Source organism: Apodemus sylvaticus, chromosome 16 (genome assembly GCF_947179515.1).
Source record: "Apodemus sylvaticus chromosome 16, mApoSyl1.1, whole genome shotgun sequence".
Lineage (NCBI taxonomy): Eukaryota > Metazoa > Chordata > Mammalia > Rodentia > Muridae > Apodemus > Apodemus sylvaticus.
The window spans coordinates 88,084,421-88,110,857 of record NC_067487.1 but is presented as its reverse complement, the minus strand read 5'-3'; the positions used below and the strand labels follow the sequence as shown (position 1 = coordinate 88,110,857).

The window sequence follows — 26,437 nt, the reverse complement described above, 5'->3', positions numbered from 1 at the left end:
GTTTATTGTGTGTTTAATGTGCTCATGTGGAGGTTAGAGGACAACTTGTGGAAATTGGTACTCTTCCTTCTACCATGTAATGGTTTCAGGGCTTGAATTCAGATCATCAGACTTGGTGGCAGTCTACTGAGCCATCTCACTACTTCAAATTCACCTTTTTTAAAAAAAGATAGACTTATTAATTAATTAGCTAATTAATTAATATATGAGCACATTGTAGCTGTCTTCAGACACACCAGAAGAGGGTATCAGATCCCATTACACATAATTGTAAGCCACCCTGTGGTTGCTGGGAATTGAACTCAGGACCTCTGGAAGAGCAGTCAGTGCTCTTAACTGCTGAACCATCTCTCCAGATTCCCCAAATTTATTTTTTAAATATTTTCATGTTTAATAATTGTTTTCTATAGTTAGCTGGGAAGTCTATTACAGTTGTGCTAACTGTGTAAACTGCTTTATCACTGACCTTTAAATATTCTTGTAGATTTGTTTGCTTTGTGGTACCAGGGGTTGAACTTATGTCCTTAAACATGCTAGGCAAGTTTGCAAGAGCTAGAAGGGCATTCTGTCTTTCCCCTTTCTTCCTTTCTTTCTTCCTTCCTTCCTTTCTTTCTTTGTTTCTTTCTTTGTTTCTTTCTTTCTTTCTTTCTTTCTTTCTTTCTCTCTCTCTCTTTTCTTTTCTTTTCCTTCCTTCCTTCCTTCCTTCCTTCCTTCCTTCCTTCCTTCCTTCCTTCCTTCCTTCCTTCCTTCCTTCCTTCCTCCTCTTTTCTAACGCCAAAACTGGCTTTGAATTCACTCTGTAGCCCAGATTGGATTTGAAGCCTAGGTATTCTCCATCAGGCTTGCTAGTTGCTGGAATTATAGGTCTTTCTGTGCTACAGTGTTTACCTGTAGGTTTCTAAAAGTTAATTATATATTAAGAATTATTTGTTAACAATGAGGGTTTGCCTGCATGTATGTGTGTATATATGTATACATACATACCATGTGTAGGTCTAGTGTCTTAAGAAAGCCAGAAAAGAGCATTGGGTTCCCTTGAATTGGAGTTACAAGTGATTGTGAGCTTCCATGTGTGTGCTGTATACTATGCAAGAGCAGCAAGGACCAATGTGCCATCTGTCCAGTCCCCCTTATGGATTATTTTAAAAATATCTTAAGGCTGGGGATGATGGTATATCCTTTTAATCCCAACATTTCAGAGGCAGAGGCTGGTGGATCTCTTGAGTTCAAGGCCAGCCAGAGACCCTGTCTCAAAAAATATTTTTTTTTATTTTAAAAAAAGTGTATATGTGTATGTACACATAACATACCAGTGCATATGTGTGCATGTGAAGGCCAGAGAACAACCTTACATGTTGTCTTCAGGACACTTTCTATTTCCTTTGAGATAGGTGATCAGAGAGCCACAGGGATTCGGCCTCTTCAAGACTGGGATTACAACTAACTATGTGCCGTTTTGTAACCCTGGTAATTCTTTGTGGGTTCTGGGATCAAACTTAGGTTCTGGTGCTTATAAGTCAAGTGTGGAACCATCCTCTTAGCCTCCAGGTATAATTTTTAATATTCTCAAATAATTCATGGCTTGCTTTGCAACTTATCTTTTGTCTTTTAGAACTATGAAGATACTGAACAACTGTTCTTCATGCAGTGCTCAGCAGTGTCCATATTGATTGTGTCTATAAATCTGTGGCGCAAATTACCACTTGTTTTCAGAAAACGTGTAAATCATCTTCACCTTCACTTTTCTCTTGCATAGAAACAATCTCCTTTCCCCTACCCCCAAGACAGTGTTCGTTTCTCTGTGTAGCCCTGGTTGTCCTGGTACTCCCTCTGTAGACCAGGCTGGCCTGGAACTCAAGATATAGGCCTGTTTTTGCCTCCCAAGTACTGCAAATAGAGGTTTGCATCACTACCTCCCAGCTGAGGGTTTTTTTTTTTTTGGCTTAAATTTATGTGTATGTGTATTTTGCCTTTATGTATGTTAGCATGAGCCCACTGAGCTAACATAAAAGCAATCTTTTTTTAAAAAAAAAGATTTATTTATTATATCTAAGTACACTATAGCTGTCTTCATACACACTAGAAGAGAGGGAATCAGATTTCATTACAGATGGTTGGGAACCACCTTGTGGTTGCTGGAATTTGAACTCAGGACCTTCGGAAGAGCAGTCAATGCTCTTAACTGCTGAGCCATCTCTCCAGTCCCATGAAAACAATCTTAATGTGTGCTTTTTTTTATGGCTTTGCTCATTGTTAAGTTGTTTTGGTTTTTGCACTTGCACTATGACCACTTCTATTGTTCTCTTTCCTCTCCCCTACTGCTTGTTTCCTTCCACTTCTCAAATAGTATTCCTTCTATATTCATGATATACAAACACATGCAAATATACTTATGTGCACATATACATGCATAATAAAGTCTTGAGAGATTTATAAGACAAAACATTAAATATTTATCTTAGTTTAGCTTATTTCACTCAACATATGATGGGTAAGTGTTTGCACAGTTGTACTACAGAGTGCCTGTAGAAGTCAGAGAACAAGTTTGTCAAGTTGATTTTCTTCTTTCACTTTCATGTTGATTCTGCTTATTAAAATTGCTGTTGGTCTTGTATGACAAGTACTTTGCCCTTTAAGCCACTGTATCCTTTATAGCTGAATAAAATTCCATTTTGTAAACATAATTACATTTTATTTGGCTTCATCTATTGATGGACATTTAAGCTGACTTGTATCTTTAATAGTGAATAGAATTGCAGTAAGTATTGTGCGCGCAGGTACCTTTTGTGGTAATGCTGTTTTTGGATTCTTTTGGGTATATACATAGGATTGATGTAGCTGGATAGGACAGTCCTATTTTTTGAAGTTATGAAGAACCTCCATACTTCGTCCATAATGGCCACACATATTTTCATCCCCTCATTCCCTTTTGCTCTTTTATTTTGTTTCATGTGCTTTTTTCAGCCATGTTGGATTCCCTGACTGTCACCTAGCAACCTCTGGCCATGCCCCCTGACGTCCACCGAGCCCTGCCACCACCCCGTGATTGTGAACCTCAGCCCCTGGCAGGCGCCATGTTGGCGTCCCTGTCCGTCACCCAGCAACTGCTGGCACCACCCCTGACATCACCACAGCGCCCGCCCTGCATCCAGCCTCCTGTACTGTTGTCATTTCCTGTCTTTAATTTTTGTGAATGAACGTGGGCTGGGAGTTTGAATGTGCGCATTGGTCAGAGGTCTGGCAGAGGCGAGAAGGAGGTGAGTGCGCACATTTAGCGACTGCTGCGATTGCTGAGCTTCCCGGGCTCAGAGCATTGTGGAATGGAACCGCATTCACTTGCGCATTCAGATGAAGATAGTGCTCCATGCTGCGGGTTTTTTTTTTTGTTGTTGTTTGGTTTTTTTTTTTTTTTTTTTTTTGAGCGCTGGAGTAAGTCCACGCTGTCCTCTTGTCGTCTCCGCAGATGAAGTCTGTGAGTTTGGAGAGGCCTGGCAAGACACGGGCTAACCGCTCAGGAAAGTTTGCAGGGGGATGGAGTGCAAACCCTCTCTGTGCTCCGGGCAGTGACAGTGGACGGGCAAGGGGTAAATTGGCATTTGGGTATAAACATGGAATCCAGAGGCCTTTGATCCCTAACACCAGATTTACATGAAGTTAGGAGTAATCACATTCTGATGCTTATAACTGAGAATGTTCTTTTGCAAGAGTAGCAATTGGTCTTAACCACAGAGATATTACTTGACTGCCTCATATTTAAAAATTAAATATCTTGTAAAAAGCTAAAAATTGTAGAATACCAACCAAAGTTTCTCCTGTGGCCCACTCCACATCTTTAGATATATGAAGTTGTTGCATCTGTGGGATGCAAGGATAATAGCTTCCTATTTTCACTTTTAATCCAAAGCCTTGTGGAAAATTCCAAATGATGAAAATGTCATGTTCTGTACACTGATATTCCCTATGGTTCATGTTAACCAGTTCTCCAACAGGGTTAACAAATACCCTGGTCTTCAGCAAGGAAGACACCTAAATGAAATCCTTCATTAGATGTTTACATATGCATATCAATAAAGGGAGAGCCAAATTGAGAATTTCCCCCAATTTCTTAATGACTTTCACAAAAACAGCTGCATTGAAGTGATCCCGTGTAGTAAAATACGGGAGTAATAACTCATTTATATCTGAAAATTCATATACGTCATATTAATAATCCATGTTTAAATGGTCTAGAAAAATGATTACCATATAACAAGTAACATGGTGTGAGTGAATGTGTATGAGTGCATGTGTGTGTCCATGTTAGTCAAAAATACATTTTTAAAAATGTAGCCATGAATGAGCAAATGAACAGGAATTCTGAATATGTGTGAAAATAAAGAATGTCTGTTGACCTTTCATGTATAGTCAATAAACAAATATGAGATAAAAATAAACTTAATAATGTGTACAGTCTTAATCATTTGTGGCTTTGTAAATCATTGTTAATTTAAATGAGTAACTATTAGATACAGCACATGTACTGATTCTGGAGAAATCACTCTTTAGAAAAATATTCTACTCTAGTCATCACATAAGTCTTTATTATATAACCCTTGGGTATTATTTTGACTTTTGAAAAAATTTGATGAAATGTTGAGATGTGTTTTCACAGAACTCTCTGATATCTTAAAATAAGATTGTTTCCTATTAAATGTTTTCCTTGTGCATGATGTTCATCCATGTAAAAGATTAATTAGGGAGTTTTGTAGTGTAGAAATATTTCTGCTGAGAGAATAATCTCTAACAAATGTACATGTGTTTCTCTGGGTCCATTTTAAAGATCATATTGACGTAGCTACGCATAATGAAATATAAGAAACTTAACCTGCTGACAGTCAGTAAATATTCCTTTGTATTCTGCTGGTATCTGTATTTGTATAGTATTTGTGTTGTACTTGTTGAAGAATTAGTTCATGGTAGGTGTGGGCCACAGTGTAAACAGCATTATATAAATTGTAACCTTCTTCACTCAGGGCCATGTCATATTTGTGCAGTGCTATCCATTCCAATGTGTTGTTGAATTTGAAATGTTCCATATTATTTCTGTTTTTAGAGATTGAACAATTGAAATAATTCCAACACAGTATAGACTCAGAAATGTATATTGGGTATTTGTTAGTATCCACAGTTTGCATAAAATTCCTAAATTTAGTCATCTCACTACCTTGATGTGCCAAAGTGACAGTCCCATGGAAGAAATCAAGACTGAATTCCTTTTTATTTGTGATAACATCCCATTGTGAAGTTGTGATCCAGATTCTCTGAGCACCTAAATATTCCCATCGTCCAAAGCTGACTTCTAAAGTGGAGTTCATTTCACCATAAATGATAACAACCTTTGCTGAAGATGCCATAATTTGCTTATCATATATCAAAGACTCTGTCAGGTATGTCTGCAAGGTTTCTGGAATCACATTTACAAAAGCTAAACAGATTTCATGACTTTGCATTTCTTCTCTTAAATCTGAGAGAAACTGAATGCCCTGGTCATCATCTGAGATGACCAGTCCTATCCAAGTCCATCTAAAATGAAGCATCAAGGTGACCATGCCAAGGGACAAATGTGTGTCCTTGGAGGCTACGTGGTGGACATAAGGAAACTGGTCATGGTCACTTAAGTTAGGATTAAATGGTCCAAAGAAAACCTAAAGGATGTAAAAGAGTAGATGAAATATCTGCATGTGGAATATGATTATTAAAATCTTTGGAATTATATACAAATAATGTTGCACACCTTTCCAAACTCCTCTCAAGTAGAGTATGATTTTATTCTAAATAGCATGTATTATTCTATTTATATTCGAGTCTGTTCCTAACAAGTCTGAATTTTCTAGAACACAGTTTCAACTGTTTGTCCTGTACATTTATGACCTGATTGTTTAATTCCTTTATAACTATCTGTCTATCTATCTATCTATCTATCTATCTATCTATATTGTGATATGTTTATACAGTGATATATATTGTGTCTGTCTGTGTCTGTCTGTGTGTATTTGTAGCAGAACACTCATTAATTCATGCTTTAAAATTTTTATTGTTGGCACATTTAAATGGAATTTAATGTTGTTGATTTATTCAGTGTCATACATTCTTACCTTTGGTGTCCTAGAATGAACGGCAAGTTTTAAGGGCGTTTTCCAAGATGGTCCTCTAATGTCTACATCACAAATTTCATATTTTAAACAGATATAATTAATAAAATCCATGCTATTGTTTTGTTGTGAATATAATATATCCAGAACTCCCAATGTATCTTGGCACAAACCAACAATGATGGAGAACATCAAAGACATATTGGGTAAAAGATAAGGATTCTTGTTGATCTCATCAGTAGCAAAAATCATTACCAGAAAAAGCTCATAACTTCTTGCTGGTATTCTAAAACAAGGCATAATAATCATTAAGGGAGATATTTGAAACTTAAAATTTCAATTGCAATAAAGTTTTTACTATGAGACATACTAAATTTCTAAATAAATGTCTTGAAATAATCATAATTAATGAGGGATCTTTAGAGATAAATATAATTTAAGAATTCATAGATGTAAGACACTAGATATGATATGAAAATTTTTCTATACATGTAAATTGATACGTAGTTCTATCTCTCAATGCCACCCTTTAACTAAACTACAGTACAGTTGAATAAGAAACTATAAAATAATCTTGGATATTTTAGTGGCTATTCCTGGTTGTCAACTTGACTATATCTGGAATGAACTACAGACTAGAATTGGAAGGCTCACCTATGAACCTAATTTGGAGGCTCAGAGATATAAGTTTCTGACCTGGATCTTGGCATGGAGAACTTGAAGCATAGCGGCTAAGACAAGGAGATCTCCGAGTTCAAGATCATTTGGGATTAAAGGTATGGATGCACATGCCTTTAATCTGGGCCACACCCTCTGCTGGAGACCCACAAGCTAATAATCTGGGCCACACTCTCTGTTGGAGACCTACAGCCTTTAATCTGGACTACACCCTCTGATGGAGATATATAAGGACATTGGAAGAAAGAAGATTCTCTCTCACTCTTCCTTACCTGCTTGCCTCGTGGGACTGAGAAACTGCTAGATCCTTGGACTTCCATCCACAGCTGCTGCTGATCATTGTTGGGGAGTTGGACTATAGACTGTAAGTCATTGACAAATTCCCTAACTATATAAAGACTATCCATATGTTCTGTGACTCTAGAGAACCCAAACTAAGTTGGTACCGGGAGTGGTTCTAGAGAAGCAGAAGTATAAGGATGAATGTTTCAAAATTTTGGAGTTGGTTGGTTGATCCAATATCACCTTCAACTACTGAAACTTCTCCAGATTCTCTCCCTCCTGGGAGCTCGGGGAATATTGAAGACCCATGGATGAAACTATATCTTAAGATTAAAGAAGCTAATGCCATTGATTATCTTGATGAATTAGGTGATTTGGTGATATACAATACTTTCTCCAAGTTGGGGAAAAAAAATCAGAAAATGATTTTGCTGGCTGGTTGCTCTTAGCATCTCGGGGGGAAAAAACAATGAAGGAAAGGAAGGAGTTGTGTGATAAAATTGAAGAACTCCAGACTCAAGTAAACAATCTAAAAGTTGCTAAGTGTGCCCTTGAAAAGAATCTACTCTCTAGCAGCCATAGACCTCAAGTAGCAGAAAATCAAACTGAAGTCCTCATTATAAGGTTGGCTGAATTACAGGGAAAATTTAAGTCTCAACCTCAGAAGGTGTCAGCAGTTAAAGTAAGGGCATTAATTGGCAAAGAATGGGATCCTATAACTTGGGATGGGGATGTGTGGGAAGACCCTGTTGAAATTGAGAACTTTGAATCTTCAGATTTTTAAGAATTTGCTCCACCTGAAGAAGTAGTACCCTCAGCCCCACCCCTTGAAATAATGCCTTCTCCACTTGAGGATATTAATCCCTCAGAGCCTGATAAACTAGCAGTGACTTTTGCTGAAAATACTGATGTTTCTCAGGGCCCACCAATAGTTTCTTCTAGACCTATAACCAGACTCAAGGCAAAGCAGGCCCCTAAAGGGGAGATAGAAAGTGTAGTCCATGAGGAAATACACTATACTAAAAAGGAGCTTAATGAGTTTGCTAATTCATTCAAGCAGAAGTCTGGGTAATATGCATGGGGATGGATTTTAAGAGTGTGGAATAATGGTGAAAGGAACATAAAAGTAGAGCAGGCTGAGTTTATTGGCATGGGCCCTCTGAGTGGAGATTCTAGTTTTAACATGGAAGTTCGCACAGTTAAAAAAAAGGTGTCAAAAGCTTGTTTGATGGCCTACTGAAAAGGAGTTGGAGATGCCTGATATCCCTTGGCTTAGTGTTGATGAAGGTATTTTAAGGCTTAGGGAAATTTCAATGTTAGAGTGGATACGTTGTGTAAACCCCAATCCTCCACAGTGGGAAGGTCCTGAAGATATGCCCTTCACCAGTCCTATAAGACCCAAACTGGTGAGAGGGGCACCAGCACATTTAAAGAGTTTTGTTCTTGCCCTTTTCCTTGTGCCAGAACTTAGGGTTGGAGATGCTGCTGCTCAATTAGATGAATTAAATTCAATGGGTTTAATTTGGCCCCGAGTGAACAAGGGCCAGGTGGCAGCATTGAATTGCCAGAGACAAGGTGATCGTAGTTATTATAATGGACAGCGTAAACAAAACAATGTTTATAATAACATACCCTGTAATGGGCAGAGAGGTGGAATTTATAATGATATAAGTCGTTTGAACCTTTGGTGCTGGCTAATCAATCATGGTGTTTTCAGGGATGAAATACATAGGAAACCTACTGCATATCTGTTTGATCTGTATAAGCAGAAAAATCCTCAAATAATAGAAAGGCTGCATTGGATCATGGCAAAAGGCAACCTCAGCCAGTGAATCCATTTACAGTCTTGAGCCAGTTTACAGATGCAGAACCCCTTCAATGAAGGGGTGTCCAGGCTATGAATTCCAGAAGATTAAGACAAGTAGATCTCCCAGTTCAAGGTCATCTGGGATTAAAGGCATAGAGGTGCATGCCTTTAATCTAAGCCACACCGTCTGCAGGAGACCCACATGCCTTTAATCTTGTCCACACACTCTGTTGGAGACCTACAGCCTTTAATCCGGGCTATACCCTCTACTTCAGATATATAAGGACATTGGAAGAAGGAAGATTTACTCACTCTTCCTTGCCTGCTTGCCTTGTGGGACTGAGCAACTGCTAGATCCTTGGACTTCCATCCACAGCTGCTGCTGCCCATTTTGGGGGAGTTGAATTACAGACTGTAAGTCATCGACAAATTTTCTAACTATATAGAGTCTGCCCATACATTCTCTGACTCTAGAGAACCCAAGATAATACACAGGGGATCCATATTTCATAGAGATTTGCCTGCCTCTGCCTCACAAGTTCTAGGATTAAAGGCAGGTACCAAATTCCCAGCAAGTTTTGATTTCTAATTACTGGTGATTGGGCCATTTGTCATGGTGCACGTGTGGAGGTGGGAGAAAACCTTTCAGATGTGTTATCTTCCTGGGATCTAGAAATACAACTGTGGTCTTCGAGTTTGGAACCAGTACTTTTAACTCTAAACCTGTCTAGGGTCACTGGTTAAATAGGTTCTCAAGGTCCATTTGATGAACTGAGGTTTCTACAGTTTTCTTCGAGAAAGGTACCACTGTTTTGTGTTTGGAATTTGATATTGTTGGACAAGTTCTCACTGTGTGGATCCAGTTGGCCTGAAACCCACAGAGATCCTCCTGTCTTTGCTTTTGGACTACTAGAATCAAAGGTAGGCACCAAATACTGAGAATGCATGGGTGCTTATTAAAGCTTTGCCTGCCAGCCCCCAGGCCCCTGTCATCCCTAAAATAGTATCACCTTGTACAGCTCTGGGGGGTCCTTGATTTCTCTCTCTAGAGCATCCTGGCTAGGAACTCAAAGAGATCTACCTCCATTTGCCTTCTGAGTGCTATGATTAAAGGGGTGTACCTCTATGCATGGCTAAAGAAATTAGTTCTCACTGTCTGGATCAGGCTGCCCTGAAACTCATAGACATGTTCCTGCCTTTACTGCTAGAGTTCAATGGTGTGTACCACGTGCAGGGATTGCACAGCTGTGTTGTTAGAGCCTTATTATTTCTTTGACTTCCATCTCATAATGCTTTGATCTTGGTTTTCACACTTATAACTAAGTACCCATCTTGATCATGATGGTTCTAAAGTCCTTGACCAAACATTATCCCAACTAAACTTCTCTGTAGCAAGGCTTGCAGGTTCATGCAACCAACTGCAACACTTTCACATCATCAACATGAGCATATGGGTTTTGTTTCTTCGTTTCTTTGTTTTGTATTTGGCTTTTAATTGTTGTGGTCTTGTTGTTTTGAGAGAAAACCTCGGTATTTAAACTTTTGCTAAAATGCAACTCCCTACACAGTCAAGTACATGTTCACAGTAATGAATACACTGAAACAAATGCACAAACAGAGACATTAAAACCACATAGAGTAATTATATCCATATATAAACAAGTGTAGATATGAACTAACACAACATAAGTCAGTCAAGCAGACAGTGGAATCTGGACTTTTTAATTCTGTGTTTTTGATTTCACACAAGAAGATCCTCCTTGGAGGACTGAATCAGAAACTCTGATTCAATCAACCAACAGCAGGAAATGTGAATCTTAACAAAAACAAACAAACAAACAAACAAAAAAGCCAGGCAGTGGTGGCACACCCCTTTAATCCCAGCACTTGTGAGGCAGAGGCAGGCAGATTTCTGAGTTTGAGGCCAGCCTGGTCTACAAAGTGAGTTCCAGAACAGCCAGGGCTACAGGGGGAAACCCTGTCTTGGGGTGGGGGATGGGGGAATTCTTTAACAGGATTGAGTGGGTGGGGATTCAATGGACCAATGAGAAAGAAGAAGCTTGTGTGAGGAAGGTGGGGCTATGGGGAGGTGAGAGAAGAAAACTGTATAAAAGGCTCAGAGGAAGGCAAAGAGATGTCAGTGTCCTCAAGCTTGGATCACTGCCTGGTCCTGCTGGGAGTAGGAACCCTGGAGCCAGTGTCCATATCAGGTAAAAAATTTACCTCCATAAGGAGGTTTCCTGCAAGCTGGCCTAGCCTTATCATGATCTAGCTATAACTTCATTTCCAGTGTATATTGTTTAAATAGGATAGACTTCAGTTTTAATGAGAAATCAGATTACATGGGAATTGCTGAGGTTTTAAAGATAGAATGTCATTGAAGAATCTGGGCTTGAACTCTTTTTTTATTACAAGATATTTTAGATATTTTGTTTATTTACTTTTTTAAAAATTTATTTTGGTTTTTCGAGACAGGGTTTCTCTGTGTAGTCCTGGCTGTCCTGGAGCTCACTCTATAGACCAGGCTGCCCTTGAACTCAGAAATCTGCCTGCCTCTGCCACTGCTTCTGCCTCCCAAGTGCTGAGATTAAAGGCATGTGCCTCCACTGCCTGGTGTTTATTTACATTTCAAAGGCTATTCCCTTTCCTCTTTTCTCCTCTGAAAGTCCCCTATCCATTCCCCTCCCCCTGCTGGCCAACCCACTCACTTCTGCTTCCCTGGTCTGTCATTCCCCCCCACACACACACACACACTGGGACACTGAGCCTTCACAGGATCCAGCACCTCTCCTCCCATTGATGTCCAACAAGGCCATCCTCTGCTGTATATGCAGCTGGAGCCATGGGTCCCTCCATGTGTGCTCTTGATTGGTGGTTTAATCCCTCAGAGCTCCATAGGAGGGCTGGAACTCTTGGTCCTTCTGGTTTCATCCAGTTTTCTAGACTTTATCTGGAATTTCAGTTAGGTTCATCTTTATAATTTAATCCGTCTGTAGTCTCTTAAACTATGTTTCACAGATTATGGTTTTGCAAGTATATGAACTAGAATTTCTTCTAAAGTAGACCTTACAAATTACACTTGAGAAGGTTTCAGGAACATAAGCCGGAAATTCTGGCTTTTGGCTTGTGTCCCTGAAGCCACAGCTCACCCAGGATCTAAAGCTGTGGAAATGTGGTTGCTTCATTGTTGTCCAGGTGATTAGACATTGTGTAAGATATGTATGTGTGTATGTATGTAAATATCCAGGAATGTAAAAAAAAAATGTATATAGCAACCACACCTGAAAACCAAATGAATGTACTGGGTGCAAAATATCACAATGCAGGCAAGACTTGGCTACAAGAAGACACCTCATCATTACATGAAATAAAATAAAAAGAAGTAGATTATCTGGAATTTTTGCTGAATGGAAGAGCATTTGTGTAGTAGAAACAGACCCCACTACAGAATAACTTCAATGAAGACATTTAAAATACTATTTTTTAAAAGATTTATTTATTATATGTGAGTACTCTGTAGCTGTCTTCAGACTCATCAAAAGAGGGCATCAGATCTCATTACAGATGGTTGTGATCCACCATAAGGTTGCTGAGATTTGAACTCATGACCTCCAGAAGAGCAGTGCTCTTAACCACTGAGCCATCTCTCCAGCCCCTAAAATCCTACTTTACTTGATTTTCCTGAACCTGAACTAGCATGAAATATACTTTATAGATTAGACTGGTGTGAAATTCTCCCAACTCTTCCTCTAAAGGGCTTCAGTTATGTTGTTTTAGAGGCTTGTTTGGCATCTACGCAGAGTTCTAAAAGCAAAGGGCTCTAGGCATGTATAGTGGAGGAAAAAAAGAAAATCCAAGGCTGCTAACCACACACAGGAGCATAGTGTGTGACAGTAAGCCTGGGCTACATAATGAGTTCCATTCAAGATTGGAAGGAGAGCCAACTGAACGGAAGCATCTTTTCTAGGCAATAACATATTTTAAAGTATAAACAAACATTTGGAAGTACTGATAGGTATAATGTCTCATCTCTTTCTTTGTCTGAACTCTAACTTGTCATGGGAAACTCCCCTCCCTGTAGCCTATGTAAACTTGGCTTCTCCTCTAAGACTCACATGAGCAGGCGCTCTCATTCAGTAGCATGGCTTTTCAAATCTCTGGGGAAAGTTGCAGGTTTTAGTTAGGTTTTGCATTTTATGTATTTATGTATTTATTTTTATTTACTTCTTTAATTAATTAATTAATTTATATTTATTTGTTTTGGTTTTTTGAGACAGGGTTTCTCTGTGTAGCCCTGGCTGGCCTCTAACTCAGATATCTGCCTGCTTCTGCCTCCCAAGTACTGGGATTAAAGGCATGTGCCAGAACCACCTGGCATACGTTTTACATTTTAGATGTGGTCTGATTATATATCCAGGTGGCTATGAATTTTACCTCATTTCCCAAAACAATATAATATAGCCCAGATTTCTCACCCTGGCCTTCAAAGAGTTAAGTGATACATACATACAGGCATCTCATAGGATCTCCTTAGCCCTTCCCTGGAGGGATCAATCTATTGCAAGGACAATAAGCCTGGTTGCATCTGCGACATAAGCAGAATATTTTTTTCAGGGCCTGCAAAGATGTTCAGTGTCCTTTTTCCTGAAACAAGACTTTGTCCAGTCTGAACCTCTGCTTTATACTAGACATGAGATTAAGAGAAGCATGGGTTGATATTCCATGCAACAGTGGATAACTTTTTCTACTGTGGGTACTTAAAAGAGAATCCACATGCTGAGGGTGATGAACTTGTGGCTTGGAGACCAAAGGATTGTATAATTGGGCAGACTGTGTTCTCCATTATTGCCAGAGCATGGGCTCTATACTTCTGGTTCATGCAATATGTGAGAAATAGGACTTCTGAAAACTTAGCCTGAAATTATGTCTCCTAAATGCTTCACCAGGTTGCTTCTGACTGAATATCTAGCAGGATGAGCACCTACAACCCTCCTACACTCCAGTAGCTGGCACTGGATGCGCTGCTGAGGAAAGATGCCATAAACTCCTCCGATCTGGACTACCTGCCCACTGTGCTTTCCCCACCACTCTTCCTAGAGGCCTTCAATGGAAGACACACACACAGATATTGAAGGCAATGGTGGCAGCCTGGCCCTTTACCTGCCTCCCTGTGGGGGCGCTGATGAAAACCCCTGATGTGGAGGACTTGCAAGCTGTGCTGGATGGCATAGATATAGTGCTGACACAGAATGTTAGTCCCAGGTAAGCAAGGCCCAAGGAGGCTAAATGGGGAATCATGGGAATAGTGGTAAGACACACATTAGGGCAGGAAGAATGGGGGAAACAGCACAGGGGATAATGATGCCATTGACATGGGGATTTGTGGAAATACTATTCAATTTGAAAACTGACCTAAATGATAGTCATAGGTCAGGACAGCTCAGGGTACAAGGAACCATGTTAGGATGAGCCTTTCTGTGCCTTTCCTACAGGCACTAGATATGGAATAGACACAAGTCAAGAGCAAATGAATGAAGGGATGTGGGTCATGTCTCCAGATGCAGCTCCTTGCCTGCTTGGTGCAATGTACTTTGATGGAGCTGATCTTAGACATGTGGGATCCAGGCTAACTCCATGTTGGTTCATTTTACATTATGAAACTTTGCCTTTATCTTTCACAGAAGCAGGAAGCTTCAAGTCCTGGACTTGAGAGATGTGCACCAGGATTTTGGGGATGTATGGGCTGGAAGAAAGGATGAAGTCTGCTCAGCAAAGACTGGGAATGAGAAACAAGTTGCAAAGCACATTCCTAGATATGCACTGAGGCAGCGTTTGAAGGTGGTCACTGACCTGAGCCTTGACTTCTCTCTGCAACAACATCAAACATACTTACTACAATGGGCCCAGCAGAGAAAAGACTCTTTGAGGCTATGCTGTCTGAAGATGAAGATTTGTCACTTCCCAGTGGAGATTATCAGGGAGATCTTGAACATTTTTCAGCCAAACTATATTGAGGAATTGGAAATATACACAAAACAGGACCTATCCTTTCTAGGTTGCTTTGCACCTTGCTTTGGCCTGATGAGAAATCTTCGCAAATTCCATCTAAGGGAAATAAGATTGAGGATCTCAGTTAGTGGTGTGCTTCATTTTGCAGATGTAAAGGACTGTGCTGCCAAACTCCTTTCTCAGTTCTCCAAACTCAACTATCTCCAACACCTCTCCATGAATGGTGGCTACTTTTCCAGTGACAACATGAAACTGTTGTTCAGGTAAGGAAGGATAGTGATCTGTTTCTGTTATAGCAACAACCTTTCCCTTTACTTCAATCATTTGTGGGCATCTCAGGTGTGACGGTCATAGAGGATGTTACAGTGATGCACTTATTACACTATCAATGTGTGGACTGTTTCCTTCTTAATGGAGCTCACTTGATTCGGTCCCCACTTATGTTGAAGAGTATTGGCTGGGGTAAGGAATATTGAGAAAGCTGTCTTGTAAGCATGTCCATTGTGTGGGTCAGATGCTGTAAGTGTGCTTTCCATATTACCCTTTGGGATCCAGGCAAAACTGATTCAAGGTAACAGGACAGATATGGGGAGGCTCCACAACTACCCTCTACAAAGATTTGTGAGAACAGGAATCCGTTTGTTCCTCTATTGGAGTCAGTCAGCCTCTACTTCTCCATAAAGATTTGAACACAAGTTTTGACTAAGTAGACGGGAAATCTGTGACACTGTGGTGGGGGTCATCAGTGTCAAGGGTGAAACACTGTGATCAGGGATAAAGACTGTGGAGATTGCCGGGACATGGATAAAGTCTGCAGGACATAGGCCAAGATATTGCCAGAACCCTTCTGTGCTAGTTCTTTCTAGGTGTGCTCTCCTAGCATGATGGTGCAAACTCTAGTTCTCTGACAGAGTGAGGAAGGGTTGTTGCAGACATGCGGTCTGATCCCACCCTACCTGAGTGTAATATGCTTCAGTAAACAATGCTATGAGGAGACACCAACATGCTGTTTCCCCAGGGTAGACCTTCAACATAAGCATAGATTGACTCTACATATGTGGATTCTCTGTGTCAGTATCAATCTTACTAGAGTCCTCCAGCACCATGAGTCAGAAAATTTTTCTTGTTCTTTCTCTAGATGCCTGAAGAGTCCCTTGGAGTCCTTGTCTATGACTGTCTGCCAACTCTCCAAGTCAGACTTGAAACACACGTCAGTGTGTCAGAGGCTCTATCAACTGAAACACCTGCACTTCGATGATGTAGTGCTTCCCAAGTCCTGTTCCAAGAGTCTCTGAATTCTCCTAGAGAATGAATCTGAAACTCTGCAAACCCTGCAGTTAGAGAACAGCAGGATGAATGACTCTCAGCTCAAAATCCTTTTGCCTGCTCTGGGCCAGTGCTCACAGCTCACCTCTGTCAATTTCTATGAGAATGACTTCTCCACTGCTGTAATAAAGGACCTTCTGCAATGCATGGCCAATCAAAGCAAGCTGGTTGTTGAGCAGTACCCTGCCCCACTAGAGTGCTATGATCACGAGGGTTATCTTATAGTGGACAGATTTTCCCAACTGTGTCAAAATCTCATGGACATTCTCAGGGCCAGAAGGCAGCCCAAGACAATCACATTTGCTTCAGAAACCTGCCGTTATTGTTGGAGTCGCTGCATCTATGATATGAAGACCAGACTTTGCCGTTGCTGGCGGTAAAGAAGAGGTTGATTCTAGATGCTAGGACATGATATCTGAGGAAGTACGTTCATCATGGGGTTCCGGAACTTTGTGGTTTCAAATCCATTGGAATCAAAATGGTGTTCTGTGTATGGAGACCACAAGGGTCACTTGAAATGAAGAATAAGATAATAACATCAGGTGTCTTGTAGAATCAGAAAGACGGTACTGCGTTTCTAAATGTGCCCCCATCGGGACAGAATCGCCAGTGACTTCCCATTGTTGTAAATATATGGCCAATTTATGAATGTTCTCCTCTCATGTGCTACTGAGTCACTGACCTCAGTTTTAGGTTTATGTTCATATTATCCTATGACATCATGATATATGATCAAAGAAATTATCATGTAAGACATATTGGTAGCATTAAAGTCAATTAAGACATTGTATTTTACTCTTTGCTTCCCACTCTTTGGCTCCTTGGTATGTACGCAGAATTGTCAAACTAATTGTGAGTGGCTCTTGAAAACCAACATCTGTCCAGAACCTTCCTTGTGATGTGATATGATGTGATTGTGGACTCAGTGTCATTCCTACACTAGACCCTGAAGTCACACACACTCTAGAAATGGGGTGTGGGGGAGTTGTTAAAAGTATCATTTTTCCCAGACATGGGCTATCATAAGACTTACTATGACCATAGTCTATCTTCTTGCTCTTCCATAATGTTGAATAGTTTTATCTGTGAAAGTGTGGTCCCACAATACAACTTATTCACACAAGTAGAATGCATACTCTATCCATCTCCTGAGGGCCGTCTGTCTTCCAGGTCACTTCACCCACAGAAAGGTAGAGACAGGATAAGCAGGTTTGTTATGCCTCAAACCCACTGGGGATTGATGTTCTCCATGTGCTAACAGTGTCCTATTATTGTTGTTGTTATTATCATTATTATATTATTTTATTTCTTGATTTATAATCTAGCCTTGGCTTGCACCCCAGCCCCCCAGTTATAGAAAAGAACTGCAGGGACAAAAATGGAGAAGGGGCTACTAGTGTTTTTTAAGACAATGGCGTGGCCGGGCAGTGGTGGTGCACGCCTTTAATACCAGCACATGGGAGGCATAGGCAGGAGGATTTCTGAGTTTGGGGCCAGCCTGGTCTACAGAGTGAGTTCCAGGACATCCAGGGCAACAGAGAGAAACCCTGTCTCAAAAAATCAAAATCCCCCACCAAAAAAAAAAAAAAAAAAAAAGACAATGGCATGATTTTTGCAATGAAGTCTTCTATGGAGGGAATTCATTCTGCATCTTCTGGTTCATTGACTCTGGATACAGCTCCATGTCAAAACTGTTTCCTCAGCATTGTAGCTCTGACTCAGCACCTCAGGACTGTTTTGTTACACAAGCACATGCATAATGTGTTTTAGGTTGTGTTGTCCAGATGGTGCCAGCCTATAGAGCAAACTCATTTACTATTCATATACGATTGAGTACTGTGCTTTCTGTTGTGTATCCTACCTCAAAATTGGACACCTTAGAGGCAATAGAGATTGTCCAACAGATTAGAGCCCTTGCTATGCTTTTAGAGCACTAGGATTCGTTCCTGCTACCAACCTGTAGGCTCTTATCCTTCCAGCTCTGTGGAACTCAACATTTATTCAGTCCTATTCCCACATCTGAAATCCTGTGTGTGTAGTGAATATAAGTTCATGCAGGCAAAACATACACATTACACATAGAGATACAGACCTGTGGGATGCAGCTCAGATACCATTCCCAGCACAGCTACTACCACCCTAACATTCCCACATCAAGCACCTAACAATCTATAAAGTAAAAGGAAAACTCATCCTGATGTGCAGAATAGTTCTCCATCCTTCCTCACCTGAGCAACTTTTTCACGTGGTGTCTTTGAAAGCAGACACTGTTTACCTGTGTTCTCCTGCATTTCTTTAAGGGGGTTATTTACTTATTTATTTATTTTATTTATTTATTAATTTATTTCTGGCAAAGTCTCTCATACATGACTTTCCACGAACTCCACAAAGAAAGACAGACAGGACATACAAGCATTCAAAGACATTATTCTATCTAGATGCTTTTTGTTTCAATCAATTGCATTGTGGCCCTGGTCATGATAGATTCATGCTAATCCTGTGGTGAAAATGCATTCGGTCTTCTGTGATCCTAACAGTCTTTAGGACCTCTTGCAAGGTTCAAAGTTCTAAAGTCTCCTCTGACAGTCAAGGCAATATCTTGAAAGTCATCCGTCAAGAACATAGAGAGAAGTAGGCAGGACTCTCATGAGCAAGTAGAAGGATTTTCATGGAAGCAAGCTCCTGCCCCTTTAAATGATGGCTGCAATCCCTGCCAGGGGATTTTGTTTTTTAAAAAAAGGTTCTAGAGAAAAATCAGCCAGGACAACCAAGGACACACAGAGATAATACAAACAAATACAAAACAAAATAATTTACCCACCTACAGAACCCAGGTATGCAGATCTCATCTGAGCAACCAGAGTGTGTGGAGTTCCAGGCCCCTTCTAAGTCAAGCATCTCTGAACTGTCAAACCCCAGAGGCTGCTGTTGCAGAGGGAGTGGCCATGTCCACATCCTATCTGACAACTGACCTAGGCTGTTTCACTCCTGTAGACATGGAACTCACGTGTGTCCTAGAGTGGGAAAGGATGATTGAAATGATGGTGGCTTAAAGGAAGTGTTTTGTTCTTGCCTGGACCTGATATCCTGTCATCTCTTTGTAGCCAGTTCCTAAGTTCTGAAGTCAAATTGTTCCTTTCTTGTAGATGTAACCTGCAGAACCCACAGATCCCCACAACCCAAACCCCTGCTACTTTTACCCACACTTCCACTCTGCCCTTTACTGGGAAATAAGATAAGAAATCCTAGTGGATGAGCCAATCTTTTGTTGCTACGAAGCATGTCAGTGTCCACATCCCTCCCCTAATGAAACTCTAAAACTTTAAAATTGAGAAATTTCATTGAAAATTATACAGATAAAATAGTCGGCCTAAAATCATTTCTAAATTAATTGCCAAATTAAGTACAAATATTTTGTAATAAAATAGAAGATTTACATGGAAAATATGACAAAATTGAAGAAGTATATAGAATTTTTTTTTTAAATTTAAGATAATCATGGAAAATTATACAGATAAAATTGCAGGCACATAAATATTTCTTAATCAATCAAGAGCCAAATTATAAATATTACTGACACAACTAGAGATTTACATGGAAAATAGTTCTGATCAAATAGAAGAAATATATAGACATCACATTAAAAATCACAATTTTCACAGAAAACTATACAAATAAAATGGTAGGCATAGAAACATTTCCAAATTAATTTGAAGAGGAATTATTAACATTTTTGATAAAATTGAATATTTACATGGCATATATTTTTGATAAAAGTGAAAAAATAAATATAAAAACATGTTAAAAGTGACAATTTTCATGCAAAATTATACAGATTATTTGGTAGACATAAAATATATGGCTAAATTAACTGAAAAATGAAGTAGGAATGTTTTGTGATAAAAAAAGAAGATTTACATGGAAAATTTGACACAATTGAAGAAATTAATATTAAATCATATTTAAATCTAAGATTTTCATGAAAAATTATACACATAAAATTGTAGACATAAAACATTACTAAATTAACTGAAAGTGGAATTAGAAATATTTTGTGTCAAAACTAAAGATTTACATGGATATTATTCTGGAAAAAATTGAAGAAAATATAGGAAATAGTGTTAAGTTTTGCAATTTTCTTGAACAATAATACAGATCAATTGGATGATATAAACTATTCTAAGTTAATTGATAGCAAATTGTAAACATTTTCTGATAAACTTGAAAATGTAAAGGGAAGCATTTCTGATAAACTGAAGAAATATAGAGAACAATATTGAAATTTAAGATTATAATGGAAAATAATATAGATCAATTGGTTGACATCTGGACAATAATTGAGGAAGAAAGTATAAATATTTTCTGATAGATTTGAAGAAACATGAAAAATAAAAGTGATGAAAAACACAGGAAAACATGTTAAAAATTGAAGCTTATCATAGAAAATTATACAATTATATTTGTACTCATAAAATATTTCTAAATTAACTAAAAGTGTAATTATAAGTATTTCCTGACACAATTAGAGATTTACGTGGAAAACATTTTTGACAAAATTAAAGAAATATATAGAAAGATACATTAAATTTCACAACTTTCAGGGAAAATTATGCAAATAAATGGTAGACATAAAAACATTGCTTATATAATTGAAAGGGGAAGTAAAGCATTTTCTCATAAAGCTAAAGATACATAGATAATATTTTTAATAAATTGAAAAAACATAGAAATACATGTTAAAATGGGTGTTTTTCATTGAAATTTTTTCAGATAAAATGGTAGGCATAAAAACTTTTCTAAATTAATTGGAAATGAAGTAGAAATATTTTGTGAAAAAATAGATTATTTATGTAGAAAGTATGCTTGGTAAACTAGAAAAAGGTATTAAATTTGACGATTTTCATGGAAAATAATATCAATAAATTGTTTGACATCAAAAACATTTCTAAATTAATTGAAAGTGGAATTATAAACATTTTCTGATAAAATTAAGATTATTATGCAAAATAATATGGATATATTGGTTGAATTGAAAATATTTCCAAATTAACTGAAGGAGGAAATATACATTTTTTGATAAAATGGATGATTTAAGTGGAAAATATTTCAGATAAAATTGAAGAAATGCACAGAAAAACTGATGATTTTCATGGCACATTATTCAGATAAAATGGTATACATAAAATCATGGCTAAAATAATAGAAAAGTTACATCAAAAATATTTATGAAAACTGAAGAAAAATTGAAGAAATATCAGGAAAAATTAAAATTGAAGATTATCATGGAATATCATACAGATAAAATGGTAGGCATAAAAATATTTCTAAATTAATTGAAAGTAGATTTATAAGTATTTACTGACACTATTACAGAATTAGATGGAAATAAAATCAGAAAAAAATGAAATACATCGAAAAACAAATTAAAATACACTATTGTCTCGGGAAATTATACAGATAAAATGGTATACATAAAAAAACGTTGCTAAATTAGTTGATAAATGAAGTAGAATCACTTTATTATACAATTGAAGATTTATCTAGAAAATACTTATAAGTTGAAGACATTTATAGGAAAACATGTTAAAATAGAAGAATATCATAGAAAATTATACAGATAAAATGAAAGGCATAAAAATATTTCTAAATTAATTGAAAGTGGAATTATAAATATTTACTGACACAGGTAGAGATTTACATGGAAAATATTTCAGATAAATTTGATGAAATATATCAAAAACACGTTAAAATTTCTGAATTCAAGGAAAAGTATACATATAAAATGGTAAAAATAAAAATCATTGCTAAATTAATTCAAAAAAGAAAAAAATTATGATAAACTTAAAGATTTTCATGAAAAATTATGCAGATTAAATTGTAGACAAAAAGCATTAGTAAATTGATTGAAAGTGAAATAATAAACATTTTATATCAAAATGCAACATTTCCATGGAGAGTGTGTCTGATAAAATGGAAGAAATATGTAGAAAATCCTGTTAAAATTGTCAATTTTCTTGGAAAATTATACTGATAAAAATGTAGGCATAAATATTTTACTAAATTAATTGAAAAAGAAAGAAAAATCATTATATGAAAAAATTGAAGGTTAACAAGGAAAGTATTTTTAAGTGTTAAAAGTGACCATTTTCATGGATAATAATAGGGAAAAATTCGTTTATTTAAAACACATTTCTAAATAATTTGAAGGAGGAAGGACACACATTTTCTGATAAAATGAAAGGTACATGTAAAATAATTCTGATAAAATTGAAGAAATATCCTGAGAAAATGATTTAAAATTGACAATTTGAAATTATTTCTACTTACCACTGCCGTGTAGTTTAGTTTTTTTCTATATATTTCTTTAATTTAATCAGAAATATTTTCCATGGAACTATTCAATTTTACCAGAAAACTTCTACTTACCAATCAATTAATTTAGAAATCGTTAATATGTCTTTAATTTCATGTGTATTATTTTCCAGGACCAGCAGTCTCAAGTAAACTGGAACGCCTAGATCTCTCAGACACTGGAACATCAACCAGGCAGTACACGCCAGCTGATATGAGGCCCACAACACATATACAGCAGAGGACTAACAGGTCTGACTCAGTCAGAGAAGGCACACCTATTCCTCAAGAGACTGGAGGCCCCAGGAAGTGGGGAGGTTTGGTAGGGTGAGGGATGTGGGTGGGGTGGCGCCACCTTGTGGAGAAGGGGAGAAGTTATTGGATGTGGAACAGTCAGAAGGTAGGCCGCGAGGGGAAATAAAATCTGGCCTATAAAACAAAGGATTAAAGTAAGAAAATTAAAACAGGAAAAAAGAGAAGCATTATTTCAATTGGACTGAATCTTGGGATATGTGCAGAGAGTGAAGATGTGCTTCCATCGTGTTGTTTATTTTTCTCTATGAAATGCATTTTTGGAAAGCAATTATAGGTTAATGTTTTTATGTGCCTGGGCATTCAGTTCAACTGTGCAGAGAATGTACTGCCCATTCTGAACATCTGAGTTCTGTTCCTCTATCCATGTCAGGTTTTTCAGAGCTGTCTCTGTGTCTAACTCAAGGGTCAATGAATGCCTCTCACTTGCAGCTACACTTGTATGCACTTACAAGCACCTGTGTACCTATAGCACACACATACACATAAGTAAAATAATATAAACATTTTGTTGAAATTTTGTTAAATTTATTGTTCTAAATGGGTTGATTATGACTCATTTTATTAGAAATAATTTTATAATTCATTTCATAATAATTTTGAGCAAGTATTATGTGAAAATGTATGGATTTCAGCAGACACCTCCTAGGGTTATGTAATCTCACTTATTATATAATCCTGGTGATGGGTTCACTTTATCATATTTAGTGTTAATGGATATAGCTGCTTAGCCATGGCTGGCCACAGGTGTCCTTTAAAGACATTGATTTCTTTGTAAATGATTACAAGCTAAATCTACCAATCTCCCTTTTTTTATGTAGGGAGCAATTTTTGTAAACAAATAATCTTTTGAGTACTACTGGTTCTGTAGTTGACAACATAATTTTAATAATTTTGACTAACTGTGCAATAACATTTTACCTCATAACATTGCAGCAACTGTATGTGTATTAAAATATAAAATATAAGATTCTTCACATTCTATAAATCATGAGTCAAAAATTATCCACAACTTCATAGATATAAAATCATGTGAATTTTTAAAATGTGGGATCTAGCTCATGAATAAAATCTTTAGTCATTTCGTTATCAGTTTATTTTTAATGTTACAAGTAATCATTTGTCCTCTTCATTAATCACACAGAGACATTGAATCTTGAATACCACCATCCAACTACTACAGTCCAGTTGACCTGTTGCCAATTTCCCTTCTCCACCATCTCCTGCACTTATGTGGTGACTAGAAAATATTTAGGGACACAAAATTAAATATGAAAAAAATAAGTAAATGTTATTAAAATTCAAGGTTGGAATATAAATGTAATTTCAGAGGAGATCAGTTATTATAATAAAGTTGTGTAGACTTCCTTTAAACTCCAGTTTGAATATGTGTATATATATATATATATATATATATATATATATATATATATTTCTTTTTGAAGTGACATCTTCCGTGAATTTTCAATGAATACAATGTGGATGTTACTGAAGAATGGGTCTTAAAGGGACATTGTTAATGATCATATTTGCATATTTGCATGAAGACTTACTTAGAGAAGTGATAATATTTGTTAATGTTGATGCATTTTAGATCCATTCTTCATCCCATTATGAGAACAGAGTTGATGAACGTTATGGATTTAATACAATCACAAACACTCAATTGTCTTTTTGGGAATATCACTGTCTTGGGAGCAGGTGGCTCCCATTCCATCCTCCCAGAATTTTCTGAGTTAAGGACCTCAGTCAGAACTGCACACCAAGGGCATGCTCTGAGAAAAAAAATAGCTACATGCCTATATCAGTAGTTTTAACAATCTCTTCCATACTTACATTATAATAGCATGTTCACATATCTACAATCTTCTTTGTTTCATTCTGTATATTTTAATTCTTCAGTCTTTATTATTTTAACTTATGTTGTTATCCCCCCTCCTTGTTTTACCCCTGACACTTCCTCTTCTCATACCACCTCTCCCATCTCCAAGAGGATATCCACAACTCACAACTCTCAGACCTTAACCATTCCTGGGTCCTAACAATTCTCAGGGGGTCAATGTGTTTTCTCCTTCTGAGGCCAAACCAGGCCATCCTATATCATATATGTGAGGGCCTCGTGTCAGCTGGTTTATGCTGCGTGGTTAGTGGTATAATGTGAGAGAGATCTTGGCTATCTGGGGTGTTTGAGATTGTTGGTCTTCCTATGGGTCACCCTATTCGTCAGCCTATTCCAGCTATTCCATAATTCAACCACTGGGTTCCACAGCTTCTATCCATTGTTCAATATAATATTTTGTACTTGTGAGAAGAAAAAGAAATTTTCTGCCTCAGACTACTGGCCAATAAATTGAAGACTAGGTGAAAAAATAGGCAGTGCACTATCATATATGTGGTCCTACTGGAAGTAAGAAAATGTGATCTGATTTCACCTTTGTAAATTATTTAGTTAATTTGTTTATTTGACTTGATAGATGGTTTCTACTTATAGACATGTCTGTTCTGGAACTCACTTCCTATATAAGGGCATAGATTCAACTGCCTTATCAAATTTTATTAGAAGTTATAAGGGGGGAAATATCCGCAAAAGCAATATGATGAATAAATTTGTAATAAGGATTTGAGAATTTTATTTCTTCCAGAGTAAACAAAGCAAGTAAAGGGGTAAAGATTTTATGGAGAATGTACACAAGATTGTCAGATATGATACTTCTAGTCATCAATAGAGGAGCCAGTGAGAGTGATTTCAAAAGTAGATACATGCACTATAATCCAATAGTTCCTGAATTATTTATTCAAAAATATGATTTCTCCCTGACATTTTGGATAGAATTTCTGTCTGGTCTTATTAAAATGATGTAGATCCTGAGTACAAAGATGCATCCAAGCAGCCCTGCACTGGATGCTAAGATGGAGAAGATCTCCACAGCAACCATGACCTTGCCTTTGGTGCTATAGTAGACAGGGAGGAAGGTGACCCAGACACTGCAGAACACTAGCAGGCTGAAGGTCAAGTACTTGGCTTCATTGAATGTGTCAGGCAGATTCCTTGCAAAGAAAGCAACAGTGAAGCTTCCAAGTGCCAGGCAGGCCAAGTATCCAAGGACACAGTAGAATGCAGTAACTGAGCCCTTGTTGCACACAATGATGATGTGGCCATGCTCAGAGTGTTCATCAATATCAACAAAGGGAGGAGAAACTGCTAGCCTTATTGCACACAGAATACATTGGAATAGGGATCATATGGGAATAATGTAGTTGGATGTTCCAGATACAAGGAATTTTCTCAACCTTCTTCCGGGGTCTGTGACTTTGAAAGCCAGAACCACAGTGACTGTTTTGGCCAGAACTATGGAAACAGCCACCGTGAACACAATTCCAAATGTAATTTGCCCCAAGATACAGGTTGCTTTTTTAGGATGGCCAGTGAAGGAAAAGGAGCACAGAAAACAGAACATGAGGGAAATGAGTAATATGGAGCTGAGGATTCTGTTATTGGCCCTCACAATAGGAATGTCATGGTGCTTGACAAAGACACAGA

At 37.8% G+C, this 26,437-nt stretch overlaps 1 long non-coding RNA gene and 1 pseudogene across 2 annotated transcripts in view; both read left to right on the top strand.

The window, feature by feature from the left end:
- The window catches only part of LOC127666768 (uncharacterized), a 48,566-nt gene extending 41,540 nt beyond the window's left edge, over positions 1–7,026 (top strand). Inside the window, exons 2-4 of one of the 2 annotated variants that reach the window (XR_007973704.1) lie at positions 2,965–3,257; positions 5,219–5,426; positions 6,719–7,026. This is a non-coding gene — a long non-coding RNA (uncharacterized LOC127666768). The other variant, XR_007973705.1, reaches the window with a different exon arrangement.
- Positions 7,027–13,846: 6,820 nt separating this feature from the next.
- LOC127666764 (PRAME family member 7-like) lies at positions 13,847–17,028 on the top strand (annotated as a pseudogene).
- Positions 17,029–26,437: the final 9,409 nt, after the last annotated feature.